Source organism: Salvelinus namaycush, chromosome 19 (assembly GCF_016432855.1).
Source record: "Salvelinus namaycush isolate Seneca chromosome 19, SaNama_1.0, whole genome shotgun sequence".
NCBI lineage: Eukaryota > Metazoa > Chordata > Actinopteri > Salmoniformes > Salmonidae > Salvelinus > Salvelinus namaycush.
In genome coordinates, this window is record NC_052325.1 from 8909984 (window position 1) to 8930575 (window position 20592).

The 20592-nt window shown below is 45.6% G+C and overlaps 1 protein-coding gene across 1 annotated transcript in view; it reads left to right on the forward strand.

Annotated features, from left to right (window-relative positions):
* The window catches only part of LOC120063679 (FERM, ARHGEF and pleckstrin domain-containing protein 1), a 193232-nt gene that overhangs the window by 151710 nt on the left and 20930 nt on the right, over nt 1-20592 (forward strand). The window lies entirely within an intron of this gene.

A 20592-nucleotide genomic window follows, 5' to 3' on the forward strand; every position in this document is an offset into this window, starting at 1 on the left:
GAGTTTGAAATAGTGGAACTCATGACGTTGGTTGAGACCACAGGAGATCGAGGCCATACTCAGGCCCTCAAGAGGAAAAAGCTGCATTGGCAGACCTGCTGGTATCAGAGCACAGGGGCATTGGTGAGAAGTAAGTTTCAGGATCTCTGAAATGGATGCCTCATCCAAATTTTTCTTTGGTTTTAGAGAAAAGAATGGACAAGAAATTATTCATGTCTCAAATCAGCTGTTGGACAAGAGCTCCTAGCCTAGTGAAATTAGAAAGAGGGCAGTAGAGTTCTATGCTGAGCTCTACAAGTGTGAGTACAAAGAGGATAAAACAGTGACACACAGTTCCTTGATGGGCTCCCACAGGTGGCTGCAGAAGCTCAGGTTGAGCTTGAGCAACCATTGTCTTTGCAGGAGTTATACACTGCATTAAAAGGCATGGAAAATGGAAGGGCACCAGGCATTGATGGGCTTCCCGTTGACTTTAAGTCTTTTTGGGCTATGTTGGGAGAGGATTGGCTAGCAGTAGTTTAATATAGTTTAACCGGAGGTTACTACCAATAAGCTGCAGCAGAAGGGCTGTCCTCACCCTACTGCCCAAAAAGGGTGACCCTAGGGAGGTGAAGAACTGGAGGCCGGTGGCTTTATTGTGCACTGATTATAAGATCCTGTCAAAGGCTTTGTCCAACAGGCTGAGGGAGGTGATGGGGCAAATCATACATACGGACCAGTCCTACTGTGTTCCTGGCAGGCAGATAGGGGATAACATTTCTCTGATTCGTGATTTTTTGGACGTCTCTAGGGCTATTGGGTTGGATGCTGGTCTAATTTCAATTGATCAGGAAAAGGCATTTGACCGAGTTGAACATCAATATTTATGGCACACGTTTGAGGCGTTTGGGTTTAGCTCTGGTTTTATTGCCATGATAAAGGTGATATATGGTGACATTGAAAGTGTATTGAAAGTTAACGGTGGTTTGAGTGCTCCTTTTAAAGTGTGTAGAGGTATTAGGCAGGGATGTTCTTTGTCAGGAATGTTATATGCCATTGCTATAGAGCCACTACTAAATAGCATTAGAAGTCGCATTGAAGGGGTGTACCTTTCAGAGGATATTCCTCCTATTCGTCTCTCAGCCTATGCTGATGATGTAGTTGTTTTAGTGAAAAATCAAGCGGAGGTGGATAGTTTGAGTCTAATGGTTGATCGTTTTAGGGGAATATCCTCTGCAAAGGTAAATTGGGAAAAGAGTTGTGCTTTACAGATTGGAGAATGGTCTGGAGGGATCATGGCTTTGCCAGGGGGGCTGGAATGGTGTAAGGGAGGTTTTAAGTATCTTGGAGTGTACCTAGGAGATGAGGGGACTATGGAAAAAAAATTGGATTGGGGTGGTTGAAATGGTGGAAGGGAGGATGAGGAGATGGCGTTGGTTGCTATCTCGTATGTCATATAGGGGGTGCACTATTATAGTTAACAATGTGATTGCCTCTGCACTGTGGCATCGGTTGTCAGTTTTAGAACCACCATCTGGCCTTCTGGCTAAGATACAGGCAATTATTGTGGATTTCTTTTGGGATAAATATCACTGGGTTCCACAAAGTGTTTTGTATTTGTCAAAAGAGGAGGGGGGACAAGGTCTTGTACATCTTGCTAGTAGGGCTGCTGCTTTCCGGTTTCAGTTTATTCAAAGGTTGCTTTATGGACCGGAAAATGTGGTGTGGAGAGGGGTGGCAGGTCTTGTATTACAGCGGGTTGGAGGATTAGGTTTAAAGAAGGCTTTATTTCTGGTTGATAGTAGCCAGATTTCTAGGGAGGGAGTACCTCCGTTTTACAGAGGCCTTCTCAGAGTGTGGAGCATAATGAAGGTGTCCAGACGAACTTCAGCGGAGTCAGTGCATTGGCTGTTGGAGGAACCTCTGGTGTATGGGGCAAGACTGGATTGTACAACTGCAGCTGTTCCACATTTCTCCAAGATTCTGGTGAAGGGCTAAAATCATCACCTTAAAACAGTTAATGGCCATGGCTGGGCCCGCCTTAATGGATGGAAGACGGGTGGCTGAACATTTGGGGGTGAGGTCGGAAAGGATTGTCTGACAACTGCTGGGAAGCTGCAGGAAGGCTTTGTCAGCGGAAGAGTGGGGTATGCTTAATAGCCAAAAGAAGAAGGTACAAGATGAAGACGTCTCATTTCCAAGACTAGGGATTACACCAAATATCCCAGAGTCAGAAAGAAAGGCGTTATTGCTGGATTTGAGAGGGTTTGAGGAGGTGGGTTTGGATGAGGTGAATGGGAAGGACTTGTATAGGTGGTGTGTCAAGGTGTTGAATAAAGATAAATTGAAAAATAGAAAAGACACTCCATGGAGGGTAAAATTGGGCATTGATGACAAGGTAAAGCCAGCATGGAGAGCACTGTACAAGCCACCATTACAAAAGGGTACTGGTGATATGCAATGGAGGGTTTTACATGGCATCATTGCAGTTAATGCTTTTGTATCTGTTATTAACTCAGATGTTAGAGATGGATGTCCTTTTTGTAATATAACAGAAACCATTTTTCACTGTTTTATGGAGTGTGAGAGGATAAAACCTCTATTGGAAATGCTGGAATCTTTGTTTAAAGCTGTAGGGGAGATTTTCAATAACACTGTTTTTATTTTGGGGTTTCAATATAGTAAGCAACAGAAAAGAAAATGTCAACTGTTAAATTTTATTTTGGGACAAGCTAAGATGTCAATTTTTCTGAGTAGGAAACATAAGATAGAAACGGGATATGGGCAGGATGTAAGATGTGTTTTTAAAGGATTAGTGAAAGCAAGAATAAAAGTGGATTTTGAGTTCTTCTCAGCTGTAAAATATCTCCTATTGTTTGAGGAGAAGTGGGCTTACGAAGGAGCGCTTTGTTTTGTAGAGGAGGGGAAATTATTTTTTGTTGATGAAATAAGTTGAATGTATATGTTCTTTTGTATTTTTATTTTATTTATTTTGTTTAGGAATTACATTTGTTGTTTCATTTCTGAAAAGGCAGTGTGTCATTTTTTATGTTAACACTTGAGTATAAAATAAAGGTTTTATAAAAACTCAAAAAACTCTCTCTCTCTCTCTCTCTCTCTCTCTCTCTCTCTCTCTCTCTCTCTCTCTCTCTCTGTCTCTCTCTGTCTCTCTCTCTCTCTCTCTCTCTGTCTCTCTCTGTCTCTCTCTCTGTCTCTCTCTCTCTCTCTCTCTCTCTCTCTCTCTCTGTCTCTCTCTCTCTCTCTCTCTCTCTCTGTCTCTCTCTGTCTCTCTCTCTCTCTCTGTCTCTCTCTCTCTCTCTCTCTCTCTCTCTCTCTCTCTCTCTCTCTCTGTCTCTCTCTCTCTCTCTCTCTCTCTCTCATCTGCATCCCCTCATCCCCGGGCTCAGCTGCTCTCCTCCACAGCTCATCTCTTTCCCCTAGTCTAATGTAGTTCAGTGTGTCAAGTGCTGCTGAAATATTAACAGAGCACAGACACGCAGGCAGAGGGAGTTCAGCACACTGAACCTTAGGAAGTACTTTTCATGCTGCCTGTGGTGTGTGTCCCGATCAATGTTATTGCCCCCTCAGTATAGCTGTTAGTGTAATGGAGTAGCACATAGACAGACTGCCGCCATTCTTAGGTGAGTTACCCTGTACCCATAAAACAGACTGCAGCTATTCTTAGGTAAATTACCCTGTACCCATAGACAGACTGCAGCCACTCTTAGGTAAATTACCCTGTTCCCATAGACAGACTGCAGCCACTCTTAGGTAAATTACCCTGTACCCATAGACAGACTGCAGCCACTCTTAGGTAAATTACCCTGTACCCATAGACAGACTGCAGCCACTCTTAGGTAAATTACCCTGTACCCATAGACAGACTGCAGCCACTCTTAGGTAAATTACCCTGTACCCATAGACAGACTGTAACTAGGAGACATGCTGTACCGTACGTACTTCAGTAACTAGGAGACATGCCGTACCGTACGTACTTCAGTAACTAGGAGACATGCTGTACCGTACGTACTTCAGTAACTAGGAGACATGCTGTACCGTATGTACTTCAGTAACTAGGAGACATGCTGTACCGTACGTACTTCAGTAACTAGGAGACATGCCGTACCGTATGTACTTCAGTAACTAGGAGACATGCTGTACCGTACGTACTTCAGTAACTAGGAGACATGCTGTACCGTACGTACTTCAGTAACTAGGAGACATGCCGTACCGTATGTACTTCAGTAACTAGGAGACATGCTGTACCGTACGTACTTCAGTAACTAGGAGACATGCTGTACCGTACGTACTTCAGTAACTAGGAGACATGCTGTACCGTATGTACTTCAGTAACTAGGAGACATGCTGTACCGTACGTACTTCAGTAACTAGGAGACATGCTGTACCGTACGTACTTCAGTAACTAGGAGACATGCTGTACCGTATGTACTTCAGTAACTAGGAGACATGCTGTACCGTACGTACTTCAGTAACTAGGAGACATGCTGTACCGTACGTACTTCAGTAACTAGGAGACATGCCGTACCGTACGTACTTCAGTAACTAGGAGACATGCTGTACCGTACGTACTTCAGTAACTAGGAGACATGCTGTACCGTATGTACTTCAGTAACTAGGAGACATGCTGTACCGTACGTACTTCAGTAACTAGGAGACATGCTGTACCGTACGTACTTCAGTAACTAGGAGACATGCTGTACCGTACGTACTTCAGTAACTAGGAGACATGCTGTACCGTACGTACTTCAGTAACTAGGGGACATGCTGTACCGTACGTACTTCAGTAACTAGGAGACATGCTGTACCGTACGTACTTCAGTAACTAGGAGACATGCTGTACCGTACGTACTTCAGTAACTAGGAGACATGCTGTACCGTACGTACTTCAGTAACTAGGAGACATGCTGTACCGTACGTACTTCAGTAACTAGGAGACATGCTGTACCGTACGTACTTCAGTAACTAGGAGACATGCTGTACCGTACGTACTTCAGTAACTAGGAGACATGCTGTACCGTACGTACTTCAGTAACTAGGAGACATGCTGTACCGTACGTACTTCAGTAACTAGGAGACATGCTGTACCGTACGTACTTCAGTAACTAGGAGACATGCCGTACCGTACGTACTTCAGTAACTAGGAGACATGCCGTACCGTACGTACTTCAGTAACTAGGAGACATGCCGTACCGTACGTACTTCAGTAACTAGGAGACATGCTGTACCGTATGTACTTCAGTAACTAGGAGACATGCTGTACCGTACGTACTTCAGTAACTAGGAGACATGCTGTACCGTACGTACTTCAGTAACTAGGAGACATGCTGTACCGTACGTACTTCAGTAACTAGGAGACATGCTGTACCGTATGTACTTCAGTAACTAGGAGACATGCCGTACCGTATGTACTTCAGTAACTAGGAGACATGCTGTACCGTACGTACTTCAGTAACTAGGAGACATGCTGTACCGTACGTACTTCAGTAACTAGGAGACATGCTGTACCGTACGTACTTCAGTAACTAGGAGACATGCTGTACCGTACGTACTTCAGTAACTAGGAGACATGCTGTACCGTATGTACTTCAGTAACTAGGAGACATGCTGTACCGTATGTACTTCAGTAACTAGGAGACATGCTGTACCGTATGTACTTCAGTAACTAGGAGACATGCTGTACCGTATGTACTTCAGTAACTAGGAGACATGCTGTACCGTACGTACTTCAGTAATTAGGAGACATGCCGTACCGTACGTACTTCAGTAACTAGGAGACATGCTGTACCGTATGTACTTCAGTAAATAGGAGACATGCTGTACCGTACGTACTTCAGTAACTAGGAGACATGCTGTACCGTACGTACTTCAGTAACTAGGAGACATGCCGTACCGTACGTACTTCAGTAACTAGGAGACATGCTGTACCGTACGTACTTCAGTAACTAGGAGACATGCTGTACCGTACGTACTTCAGTAACTAGGAGACATGCTGTACCGTACGTACTTCAGTAACTAGGAGACATGCCGTACCGTACGTACTTCAGTAACTAGGAGACATGCCGTACCGTACGTACTTCAGTAACTAGGAGACATGCTGTACCGTATGTACTTCAGTAACTAGGAGACATGCTGTACCGTACATACTTCAGTAACTAGGAGACATGCTGTACCGTACGTACTTCAGTAACTAGGAGACATGCCGTACCGTATGTACTTCAGTAACTAGGAGACAGGCCGTACCGTACGTACTTCAGTAACTAGGAGACATGCTGTACCGTATGTACTTCAGTAACTAGGAGACATGCCGTACCGTATGTACTTCAGTAAATAGGAGACATGCCGTACCGTACGTACTTCAGTAACTAGGAGACATGCTGTACCGTATGTACTTCAGTAACTAGGAGACATGCCGTACCGTATGTACTTCAGTAACTAGGAGACATGCTGTACCGTACGTACTTCAGTAACTAGGAGACATGCTGTACCGTATGTACTTCAGTAACTAGGAGACATGCCGTACCGTTTGTACTTCAGTAACTAGGAGACATGCTGTACCGTACGTACTTCAGTAACTAGGAGACATGCTGTACCGTACGTACTTCAGTAACTAGGAGACATGCTGTACCGTACGTACTTCAGTAACTAGGAGACATGCTGTACCGTACGTACTTCAGTAACTAGGAGACATGCTGTACCGTACGTACTTCAGTAACTAGGAGACATGCTGTACCGTACGTACTTCAGTAACTAGGAGACATGCCGTACCGTACGTACTTCAGTAACTAGGAGACATGCTGTACCGTATGTACTTCAGTAACTAGGAGACATGCTGTACCGTATGTACTTCAGTAACTAGGAGACATGCTGTACCGTATGTACTTCAGTAACTAGGAGACATGCTGTACCGTATGTACTTCAGTAACTAGGAGACATGTTGTACCGTATGTACTTCAGTAACTAGGAGACATGCTGTACCGTACGTACTTCAGTAACTAGGAGACATGCTGTACCGTACGTACTTCAGTAACTAGGAGACATGCTGTACCGTACGTACTTCAGTAACTAGGAGACATGCTGTACCGTACGTACTTCAGTAACTAGGAGACATGCTGTACCGTACGTACTTCAGTAACTAGGAGACATGCTGTACCGTACGTACTTCAGTAACTAGGAGACATGCTGTACCGTACGTACTTCAGTAACTAGGAGACATGCCGTACCGTACGTACTTCAGTAACTAGGAGACATGCCGTACCGTATGTACTTCAGTAACTAGGAGACATGCCGTACCGTATGTACTTCAATAAATAGGAGACATGCTGTACCGTACGTACTTCAGTAACTAGGAGACATGCTGTACCGTATGTACTTCAGTAACTAGGAGACATGCCGTACCGTATGTACTTCAGTAACTAGGAGACATGCTGTACCGTACGTACTTCAGTAACTAGGAGACATGCTGTACCGTATGTACTTCAGTAACTAGGAGACATGCTGTACCGTATGTACTTCAGTAACTAGGAGACATGCCGTACCGTATGTACTTCAGTAACTAGGAGACATGCTGTACCGTACGTACTTCAGTAACTAGGAGACATGCTGTACCGTACGTACTTCAGTAACTAGGAGACATGCTGTACTGTACGTACTTCAGTAACTAAGAGACATGCTGTACCGTATGTACTTCAGTAACTAGGAGACATGCTGTACCGTATGTACTTCAGTAACTAGGAGACATGCTGTACCGTATGTACTTCAGTAACTAGGAGACATGCTGTACCGTACGTACTTCAGTAACTAGGAGACATGCCGTACCGTACGTACTTCAGTAACTAGGAGACATGCTGTACCGTACGTACTTCAGTAACTAGGAGACATGCTGTACCGTACGTACTTCAGTAACTAGGAGACATGCTGTACCGTATGTACTTCAGTAACTAGGAGACATGCTGTACCGTATGTACTTCAGTAATTAGGAGACATGCCGTACCGTATGTACTTCAGTAACTAGGAGACATGCTGTACCGTATGTACTTCAGTAACTAGGAGACATGCTGTACCGTACGTACTTCAGTAACTAGGAGACATGCTGTACCGTATGTACTTCAGTAACTAGGAGACATGCTGTACCGTACGTACTTCAGTAACTAGGAGACATGCTGTACCGTATGTACTTCAGTAACTAGGAGACATGCTGTACCGTACGTACTTCAGTAACTAGGAGACATGCTGTACCGTACGTACTTCAGTAACTAGGAGACATGCCGTACCGTACGTACTTCAGTAACTAGGAGACATGCTGTACCGTACGTACTTCAGTAACTAGGAGACATGCCGTACCGTACGTACTTCAGTAACTAGGAGACATGCTGTACCGTATGTACTTCAGTAACTAGGAGACATGCTGTACCGTATGTACTTCAGTAACTAGGAGACATGCTGTACCGTACGTACTTCAGTAACTAGGAGACATGCTGTACCGTATGTACTTCAGTAACTAGGAGACATGCCGTACCGTACGTACTTCAGTAAATAGGAGACATGCTGTACCGTATGTACTTCAGTAACTAGGAGACATGCCGTACCGTACGTACTTGGCCTTTATGTTAACGTCCACAGAGGGACCGGACAGGACCAAAGCTGAACCTATCATAGACATACACTATTTTTCACAAGTTTGGCTAACACAGCACAGTACAGTACAGTACAATAAAGTACAATACAGCACAATACAGTACAATCCAGTAGAGTATAGTACAGTGAGTAGAGCATAGTAGAGTACAGTACAGTAAAGAAAAGTAGAGTACTGTATATTATACTCTACTGTACTGAGTTTATTTACTGTACTCTACTGCACTGTACTTTACCCTACTCTACTCTACTTTATTGTGCTGTACTGTACTCTACTGTACTGTACTTTACCCTACTCTACTCTACTTTATTGTACTGTGCTGTACTCTACTGCACTGTACTTTACCCTACTCTACTCTGCTTTATTGTACTGTACTGTACTGTAATGCACTGTACTCTACTGTACTCTACTGTACTGTACTCTACTGTATTCTGCTGTGCTGCGCTGTGATGTAAAAACTTGTGTAATTCCATTACCGTATTTCTGTTACTGGGTGTAAATCCACTTCACTTACTGTAGTTTAATAACCAAAAGGTATTTTTTCAAAGTCAAGGTGCCATGTAATAGCCGACACCCCGTTCTTTCTGTAGACATCTTTGAATCTTAATTCGGAGCAGATATTTAAGAGTTTTTGGAAAATGTGGTTGCATGAAAACCTGAGGGAGATTTTACCAGTGGACATTTTTAAAAGAAGTCCTTGTGCATAGAGTTGTATGGTTCGGTAAACCTTGAAATCAATGGTTTTTGTTTGGCATTTTAAAGTGCGTTACCATGGAATTGCCCTTCTAATGTTTTTTAATTCACTTGGCAGAACAGGGAGGACAAAGCTCTTGATTTTGTTATGTTTGAGCCATGCAAAATGCATAGAATTTCAGGAAATTAGCTTTAAAACTGAAAAATTGTCTCTCAGCTCCATGCCAAACAGTGTAGAATTGCTGAAAATGAGCTTAAAAACAGCAGAATTCTCTCAGCTCAATGGGAACATTTGTAGAGTTGCAGTAGATTTGCTTTACAACGGCAACAGACTAGTTAATAGACTATGTTACAGTGTACACTTCCAATGAATTGTGGGGAATTCAAAATAATGAAACTGTCTACCAAATCTGTTAATTTTCAAATATTGATTACGTATACTTGCCATTATCATTCACCTGATGATAAGACAAAACTTTTTATTTTTTTTATTTTTATAACATTCAGTATATTGGGGGTCCCGGGGTCACCGGTTTGCCTGGGCCGGGGTCACTGGGCAACAAAAGTTTGAAAACCCCTGTCTTAGCATACAAGGCCTAAATCCTTATATGTCTCTGGTGTGTTTTGTAAATAGAGATGACTTTGAGCAAAAGCATTGGTCAGTACATTTGGTCTTTTTTTAAACCATATCTGACATTCTCTAGGTTTCTAATGTAAAGTAGATTTGTCTTTGAACACAGTCTGATTGACTCAGCTGCTGTTTGTATGTCAAGTCACAGAGTAGGTTTGCCACAAATCTTGTTATTTTATTTTATTAGCTTTTCCTTGCTCGAGAAGATTACAGAGGATCATGTTCATTTAGAAAACTGCTTTCCAAACAGCCTGGCCGAGGATGAAGTTTTTAATCAATGTTTTTATTAAGGCTTTCCTTAATCAGTATGCTGCTATGTCATTATTAATGATTTAGTCAAGTGTAAATTAGGTTAACTCATTAATTTGATTCGGGGAGATTTTGTCCCTTGTTGCTCCTTGTTTCCCACTTGAACTAAATAAGCACTCAGCCATGTTCCTCTTTGCCTGACTGTAGAAACAGCCTCCCTTCTAGATGCAGAACTACTTTGCCTGACTGTAGCAACAGCCTCCCTTCTAGATGCAGAGCTACTTTGCCTGACTGTAGCAACAGCCTCCCTTCTAGATGCAGAGCTACTTTGCCTGACTGTAGAAACAGCCTCCCTTCTAGATGCAGAGCTACTTTGCCTGACTGTAGCAACAGCCTCCCTTCTAGATGCAGAGCTACTTTGCCTGACTGTAGCAACAGCCTCCCTTCTGGATGCAGAGCTACTTTGCCTGACTGTAGAAACAGCCTCCCTTCTGGATGCAGAGCTACTTTGCCTGACTGTAGAAACAGCCTCCCTTCTAGATGCAGAGCTACTTTGCCTGACTGTAGCAACAGCCTCCCTTCTAGATGCAGAGCTACTTTGCCTGACTGTAGAAACAGCCTCTCTTCTGGATGCAGAGCTACTTTACCTGACTGTAGAAACAGCCTCCCTTCTAGATGCAGAGCTACTTTGCCTGACTGTAGAAACAGCCTCTCTTCTGGATGCAGAGCTACTTTGCCTGACTGTAGCAACAGCCTCCCTTCTAGATGCAGAGCTACTTTGCCTGACTGTAGCAACAGCCTCCCGTCTGGATGCAGAGCTACTTTGCCTGACTGCAGCAACAGCCTCCCTTCTGGATGCAGAGCTACTTTGCCTGACTGTAGAAACAGCCTCCCTTCTGGATGCAGACCTTAGTCAACTCCTTGATCTTCGTGGTCACATCCCCTCCCGTTGCAGAGCTTTCACTACTGGATTAGGGTGTGGTTATGCCTGCTTATTTCTGAATGCATTCCCCAAAGAATGCTAATATTTTCATTCACAGATGTGTAGGCTGACTGTGAACACGGGAAAAAAAAGAGAATTGAGGTTTCAAAGAAGGGAGAGGCAGGGGGGGGAGAGAGGGAGAGAGCGAGAGATCCACAGCCGCAGAAGCAGCTGATAGAAGCTGCATTTTAACAAGGTTAAGCATTGGCTGCAGCAGCACTCACAGCATCCCTCATCCCTCCATCTCTCACTCTCTCTCCCCCCATCTCTCACTCTCTCTCTCTCTCTGACTGCTGACTGAGGCATCCTGCAAACACAGGCTGGGAGAGCTCTGCTCTGCTGTGGCTCTGACCGAGACTTCTTTCCCTTGCTGGATAAACTCTCTCTCCAGGCTTTCCGGGCTATGCCATCCTAGGAAGTTGTGGATCCGGGTGCGGCTGGTTTTCAGGATGAACCAATCTGGAGGAGGGCTGGATCTGGGGAACTGGGTCATCGTCCGGCTCTCCTGAGGAGGCTAGTGAGTGATGCCTGTTTGGACCTGGAGTGATGGGGTGCACCACCAGTGTGGTTGTGTTTGACGGACTACGTACAGTCTTAGAGAGGAACTGTGGGTACACCTGCCAGAGTGGTGCAGCCCAGCCTGTTTGGCAGACAGAGGATGACCAAGGAGCATGCAGCCAGGGGGAGTCCTGGGTCCCATGGCCAAAACCTAGAGTACTGAAGGTGTGTGTGCAGTGTGTTAGTGTACAGTTTGTGTGTGTGTGTGTGTGTGTGTGTGTGTGTGTGTGTGTGTGTGTGTGTGTGTGTGTGTGTGTGTGTGTGTGTGTGTGTGTGTGTGTGTGTGTGTGGGTGTGTGGGTGGGTGGGTGGGTGGGTGGGTGGGTGGGTGTTTCCAAACGTGTGTATATTTTGCATGTGTGTTGTTAATACTTCTGCCAGATTGATCTAATCACATCTCTTCATCATTCTGTACCTTCCTGTACTATACAGTTTAACACACAACCCTCCACTCCTGCTCTCCTTTTAGATTGAACAGCTGCCAGGTGCTTCTTTAAATTAAAGATTTAATCAAAACAGTGTCCGGAGACAGGATCTCAGTTCCTAAATCCACTGTATTCCCTGTCCATTATGTGGGGAACTTTTCAAGGTTTCCTTTAACACCAAGCATACACTTCCATGGTAGCAAAATGTGATATGACAAATGGATCAATGATGGTCAGAGCCTACTTACTGTAGGTCAAAGCATCTACCAGGTTTCCTGATCTGTAGGGAAGTAGGCCTGATCCCATTGTGTTGCTACAGTGACTTGCGAAAGTATTCACCCCCTTGGCATTTTTCCTATTTTGTTGCCTTACAACCTGGAATTAAAATAGATTTTGGGGGGGGGGGGTTGTACAACATGCCTACCACTTTGAAGATGCTAAATGTTTTCTATTGTGAAACAAACAAGAAATAAGACAAAAAAACTGAAAACTTGAGCGTGCATAACTATTCACCCCCCAAAGGCAATACTTTGTAGGGCCACCTTATGCATCAATTACAGCTGCAAGTCCCTTGGGGTATGTCTCTATAAGCTTGGCATCTAGCCACTGGGATTTTTGCCCATTCTTCAAGGCAAAGCTGCTCCAGCTCCTTCAAGTTGGGTTCCGCTGGTGTACAGCAATCTTTAAGTCATACCACAAATTATCAATTGGATTGAGGTCCGGGATTTGACACGGCCATTCCAAGACATTTAAACATTTTCCCTTAAACCACTCAAGTGGTACTTTAGCAGTATGCTTAGGGTAATTTTCCTGCTGGAAGGTGAACCTCCATCCCAGTCTCAAATCTCTGGAAGACTGAAACAGATTTCCCTCAAAAATGTCCCTGTATTTAGCATCCTCCATCATTCCTTCAATTCTGACCAGTTTCCCATTCCCTGCCGATGAAAAACATCCACACAGCATGATACTGCCACCACCATGCTTCACTGAGGGGATGGTGTCCTCGGGGTGATGAGAGGTGTTGGGTTTGCGCCAGGTTTCCTTGATGGCCAAAAAGCCCCGTTTTAGTTTCATCTGACCAGAATACCTTCTTCCATATGTTTGGGGAGTCTCCCACATGCCTTTTGGCGAACACCAAACGTGTTTGCTTATTTATTTCTTTAAGCAATGTTTTTTTTCTGGCCACTCTTCCGTAAAGCCCAGCTCTGTGGAGTGTAAGGCTTAAAATGGTCCTATGGACAGATACTCCAATGTCCACTGTGGAGCTTTGCAGCTCCTTCAGGGTTATCTTTGGTCTCTTTGTTGCCTTTTTTTAATAATGGATTAAATGGTGCTCCGTGGGATGTTCAAAGTTTCTGATATTTTTTTATAACCCAACCCTGATCTGTACTTCTCCTCAACTTTGTCCCTGACTTTGTCCCTGACAACTTTGTCCCTGAGCTCCTTGGTCTTCATGGTGCCGCTTGCTTGGTGGTGCCCCTTGCTTAGTGGTGTTGCAGACTCTGGGGCCTTTCAGAACAGGTGTATATATACTGAGATCATGTGCCAGATTATGCGACACTTAGATTGCACACAGGTGGACTTTATTTAACAAATTATGTGACTTCTGAAGGTAATTGGTTGCACCAGATCTTATTTAGCTTCATTCATAGTAAAGGGGATGAATACATATGCACACACCACTTTTCCGTTTTGTATTTTTTAGAATTTCTTTAATCAAGTTTTTTTTTTCATTTCACTTCACCAATTTGGACTATTTTGTGTATGTTCATTACATGAAATCCAAATAAAAATCCATTTAAATTACGGCTTGTAATGCAACAAAATAGGAAAAACGCCAAGGGGGATGAATACTTTTGCAAGGCACTGTATATTAGCTTATTTGAAGTGCCCAAAGCCACAAGATCGCTTTTATGTACTTAAAATGAGCATCATATTCGTTTCTTTTTTATAAATGCATCCATTTCCTCCTTTAACTGACATACTGATTTTCAGAAGTAAGCCGAGAAGACTGTATTTTACTTGATGCTCTAGTGTGCGTAATATAAGTGGAGGCGGTGTGAATCTCCCCTCTGTGCTCCGCTCAATGGGTTAAACCCTGTGCAGTGAGACAGTGGGTTCTGTGTCTGCTAGAAATCAATCAACCCTTCCATCTTTGAGCTGCTGGCTGGCTGTAGCCGGGGGGCATCTTCTGTTCAACCCGGTACCAGCTTGTCTGTCCTGACCTTTGTCTTGTTTTCTCTCTAAGGATGTATCCCTGATTGCACCCTATTCCCTATATAGTCATTTTTTTAAAATATATTTTTTAACTGAGCCCTATGGTCCAGGTAGAGAATCGTATGCCGTTTGGGTTGCGTCCTAACTATGTCTGATGGATGCTGATGGCCCGTTCCTCCTGCTGAATGTGACAGTCAGGTTAACTGTGATGTGAACAGATTGAAGGCTCCGTGGTAGAGGATGTGTTTAGAGGTGTTTATAGGTCAAGGGTCAAGGGCAGTATGACCTTACATGGCTCAGAGATGCTCTGGTAATAAATCACTGCTGATTGAATTCCCTCTAAGCGTTTGTCCGTGTCACAAATCACTAGGTGAAAAGAATGAAGCTGCATGACATGCCATTGTGCTACTGTTACTGATAAAACGTCAGAAGAAATACAAAATGGTGGAATGTTTAGCTCCTTGGTTACAGACTTTGTAAAACCATGTTTCAGATTGGACAGCAGTGCAGGAATCCCCTGTCTAATGTTACTGTCTAAGACTGAAGTTCTGCTCTCCTTGGTTTTATGCTTGTCATTTATAGAAGTTTCTTTGGTTCGTCTGCAAAGACGATAAACATTAGTGTTGTCCTATACGTTCCTCCCATAGGGCCGTGCGGGTTTGGCCGGGGTAGGACGTCATTGTAAATAAGAATTTGTTCTTAACTGACTTGCATAGTTAAATAAAGGTTAAATAATTCAAAAAATAAAAAGTCATAATCTCTCAGTGTGGGAGAACTTAAAGGAAAGGCTCACACACACACACACACACACACACACACACACACACACACACACACACACACACACACACACACACACACACACACACACACACACACACACACACACACAGACTCAGATAGGGGTGGCAGGAGGAGGAAGTTATTCGGTCCAGGCTCATACAGTAAAGGGCTCTGCATGGTCAATCCGACGTCTGCAGTGGTCATACAGTAAAGGGCTCTGCATGGTCAATCCGACATCTGCAGTGGTCCAACAGTAAAGGGCTCTGCATGGTCAATCCGACGTCTGCAGTGCTCATACAGTAAAGGGCTCTGCATGGTCAATCCGACATCTGCAGTGGTCATACAGTAAAGGGCTCTGCATGGTCAATCCGACGTCTGCAGTGGTCCAACAGTAAAGGTCTCTGCATGGTCAATCCGACATCTGCAGTGGTCATACAGTAAAGGGCTCTGCATGGTCAATCCGACATCTGCAGTGCTCATACAGTAAAGGGCTCTGCATGGTCAATCTGACATCTGCAGTGGTCATACAGTAAAGGGCTCTGCATGGTCAATCCGACATCTGCAGTGGTCCAACAGTAAAGGGCTCTGCATGGTCAATCCGACGTCTGCAGTGCTCATACAGTAAAGGGCTCTGCATGGTCAATCCGAAGTCTGCAGTGGTCATACAGTAAAGGGCTCTGCATGGTCAATCCGACATCTGCAGTGCTCATACAGTAAAGGGCTCTGCATGGTCAATCCGACGTCTGCAGTGCTCATACAGTAAAGGGCTCTGCATGGTCAATCCGACGTCTGCAGTGGTCCAACAGTAAAGGGCTCTGCATGGTCAATCCGACGTCTGCAGTGCTCATACAGTAAAGGGCTCTGCATGGTCAATCCGACGTCTGCAGTGGTCCAACAGTAAAGGGCTCTGCATGGTCAATCCGACGTCTGCAGTGGTCCAACAGTAAAGGGCTCTGCATGGTCAATCCGACGTCTGCAGTGCTCATACAGTAAAGGGCTCTGCATGGTCAATCCGACGTCTGCAGTGGTCCAACAGTAAAGGGCTCTGCATGGTCAATCCGACATCTGCAGTGGTCATACAGTAAAGGGCTCTGCATGGTCAATCCGACGTCTGCAGTGGTCATACAGTAAAGGGCTCTGCATGGTCAATCCGACATCTGCAGTGGTCATACAGTAAAGGGCTCTGCATGGTCAATCCGACGTCTGCAGTGGTCATACAGTAAAGGGCTCTGCATGGTCAATCCGACGTCTGCAGTGCTCATACAGTAAAGGGCTCTGCATGGTCAATCCGACGTCTGCAGTGGTCCAACAGTAAAGGGCTCTGCATGGTCAATCCGACGTCTGCAGTGGTCATACAGTAAAGGGCTCTGCATGGTCAATCCGACGTCTGCAGTGCTCATACAGTAAAGGGCTCTGCATGGTCAATCCGACGTCTGCAGTGGTCATACAGTAAAGGGCTCTGCATGGTCAATCCGACGTCTGCAGTGGTCATACAGTAAAGGGCTCTGCATGGTCAATCCGACATCTGCAGTGGTCATACAGTAAAGGGCTCTGCATGGTCAATCCGACGTCTGCAGTGGTCCAACAGTAAAGGGCTCTGCATGGTCAATCCGACATCTGCAGTGGTCATACAGTAAAGGGCTCTGCATGGTCAATCCGACGTCTGCAGTGGTCCAACAGTAAAGGGCTCTGCATGGTCAATCCGACATCTGCAGTGGTCATACAGTAAAGGGCTCTGCATGGTCAATCCGACATCTGCAGTGGTCATACAGTAAAGGGCTCTGCATGGTCAATCCGTCATCTGCAGTGGTCATACAGTAAAGGGCTCTGCATGGTCAATCCGACGTCTGCAGTGGTCATACAGTAAAGGGCTCTGCATGGTCAATCCGACGTCTGCAGTGCTCATACAGTAAAGGGCTCTGCATGGTCAATCCGACGTCTGCAGTGCTCATACAGTAAAGGGCTCTGCATGGTCAATCCGACGTCTGCAGTGGTCATACAGTAAAGGGCTCTGCATGGTCAATCCGACGTCTGCAGTGGTCATACAGTAAAGGGCTCTGCATGGTCAATCCGACATCTGCAGTGCTCATACAGTAAAGGGCTCTGCATGGTCAATCCGACGTCTGCAGTGCTCATACAGTAAAGGGCTCTGCATGGTCAATCCGACATCTGCAGTGGTCATACAGTAAAGGGCTCTGCATGGTCAATCCGACATCTGCAGTGGTCATACAGTAAAGGGCTCTGCATGGTCAATCCGACGTCTGCAGTGGTCATACAGTAAAGGGCTCTGCATGGTCAATCCGACATCTGCAGTGCTCATACAGTAAAGGGCTCTGCATGGTCAATCCGACGTCTGCAGTGGTCCAACAGTAAAGGGCTCTGCATGGTCAATCCGACGTCTGCAGTGGTCATACAGTAAAGGGCTCTGCATGGTCAATCCGACGTCTGCAGTGGTCATACAGTAAAGGGCTCTGCATGGTCAATCCGACGTCTGCAGTGGTCCAACAGTAAAGGGCTCTGCATGGTCAATCCGACGTCTGCAGTGGTCATACAGTAAAGGGCTCTGCATGGTCAATCCGACGTCTGCAGTGCTCATACAGTAAAGGGCTCTGCATGGTCAATCCGACGTCTGCAGTGGTCCAACAGTAAAGGGCTCTGCATGGTCAATCCGACGTCTGCAGTGGTCATACAGTAAAGGGCTCTGCATGGTCAATCCGACGTCTGCAGTGGTCATACAGTAAAGGGCTCTGCATGGTCAATCTGACATCTGCAGTGGTCATACAGTAAAGGGCTCTGCATGGTCAATCCGACGTCTGCAGTGCTCATACAGTAAAGGGCTCTGCATGGTCAATCCGACATCTGCAGTGGTCATACAGTAAAGGGCTCTGCATGGTCAATCCGACGTCTGCAGTGCTCATACAGTAAAGGGCTCTGCATGGTCAATCCGACGTCTGCAGTGCTCATACAGTAAAGGGCTCTGCATGGTCAATCCGACGTCTGCAGTGGTCCAACAGTAAAGGGCTCTGCATGGTCAATCCGACGTCTGCAGTGGTCCAACAGTAAAGGGCTCTGCATGGTCAATCCGACATCTGCAGTGGTCCAACAGTAAAGGGCTCTGCATGGTCAATCCGACATCTGCAGTGGTCATACAGTAAAGGGCTCTGCATGGTCAATCTGACATCTGCAGTGCTCATACAGTAAAGGGCTCTGCATGGTCAATCCGACATCTGCAGTGGTCATACAGTAAAGGGCTCTGCATGGTCAATCCGACGTCTGCAGTGCTCATACAGTAAAGGGCTCTGCATGGTCAATCTGACATCTGCAGTGCTCATACAGTAAAGGGCTCTGCATGGTCAATCCGACGTCTGCAGTGGTCCAACAGTAAAGGGCTCTGCATGGTCAATCCGACGTCTGCAGTGGTCCAACAGTAAAGGGCTCTGCATGGTCAATCCGACGTCTGCAGTGGTCCAACAGTAAAGGGCTCTGCATGGTCAATCCGACATCTGCAGTGGTCCAACAGTAAAGGGCTCTGCATGGTCAATCCGACATCTGCAGTGCTCATACAGTAAAGGGCTCTGCATGGTCAATCTGACATCTGCAGTGCTCATACAGTAAAGGGCTCTGCATGGTCAATCCGACATCTGCAGTGGTCCAACAGTAAAGGGCTCTGCATGGTCAATCCGACATCTGCAGTGCTCATACAGTAAAGGGCTCTGCATGGTCAATCTGACATCTGCAGTGCTCATACAGTAAAGGGCTCTGCATGGTCAATCCGACATCTGCAGTGGTCCAACAGCATTTACGGTGACATTGCCGCTGAAATCAGGGCATGCAGCTATTGTCATACCGTAAATACCATAGTAAATAAACAAACTAAATAAGAATAGTAATTCACACTTTACAGGAGCATCTAAACCATATTGCACATAGCGTTGCACACTTCATGCAATGATTCACAAATGTGTGGATATTTTACAAGCCTGTGATTTTCAATTTGTCTAACAGAGCAACAATGCTGTCTACTGGTATTAAGGTAATTATTGTGGCTGAATCCTTGTCTTTACACTGTTACCACTCAAAGGGGGGTATGTGGTATCAGAGGCAATGTGGGAGATGTCTCTTAAAGATAAATGTTCATATAAACTCAGCCAAAAAAGAAACGGCCCTTTTTCAGGACCCCGTCTTTCAAAGACAATTCGTAAAAATCCAAACAACTTCACAGATTTTCATTGTAAAAGGGTTTTAAACACTGTTTCCCGTGCTTGTTCAATGAACCATAAACAATTAATGAACATGCACCTGTGGAACGGTCGTTAAGACACTAACAGCTTACAGATGGTAGGCAATTAAGGTCACAGTTATGAAAACTTAGGACACTAAAGAGGCATTTCTACTGACTCTGAAAAACACCAAAAGATAGATGCCCAGGGTCCCTGCTCATCTGCGTGAACATGCCTTAGGCATGCTGCAAAGAGGCATGAGGACTGCAGATGTGGCCAGGGCAATAAATTGCAATGGCCGTACTGTGAGACGCCTAAGACAGCGCTACAGGGAGACAGGACGGACAGCTGATCGTCCTCACAGTGGCAGGCCACGTGTAACAACACCTGCACAGGATCGGTACATCCGAACATCACACCTGCGGGACAGGTACAGGATGGCAACAACAACTGCCCGAGTTACACCAGGAACGCATAATCCCTCCATCAGTGGTCAGACTGTCTGCAATAGGCTGAGAGAGGCTGGACTGAGGGCTTGTAGGCCTGTTGTAAAGCAGGTCCTCACCAGACATCACCGGCAACAACGTCGCCTATGGGCACAAACCCACCGTCGCTGGACCAGACATGACTGCCAAAAAGTGCTCTTCACTGATAAGTCGCTGTTTTATCTCACCAGGGGTGCTGGTCGGATTTGCGTTTATCGTTGAAAGAATGAGCGTTACACCGAGGCCTGTACTCTGGAGCGGGATCGATTTGGAGGTGGAGGGTCCGTCATGGTCTGGGGCGGTATGTCACAGCATGATCGGACTGAGCTTGTTGTCATTGCAGGCAATCTTAACGCTGTGCGTTACAGGGAAGACATCCTCCTCCCTCATGTGGTACGCTTCCTGCAGGCTCATCCTGACATGACCCTTCAGCATGACAATACCACCAGCCATACTGCTCGTTCTGTGCGTGATTTCCTGCAAGACAGGAATGTCAGTGTTCTGCCATGGCCAGTGAAGAGCCTGGATCTCAATCCCATTGAGCACGTCTGGGACCTGTTGGATCGGAGGGTGAGGGCTAGGGCCATTCCCCCCAGAAATGTCCGGGAACTTGCATGTGCCTTGGTGGAAGAGTGGGGTAACATCTCACTGCAAGAACTGGCAGATCTGGTGCAGTCCATGAGGAGGAGATTCACTGCAGTACTTAATGCAGCTGATG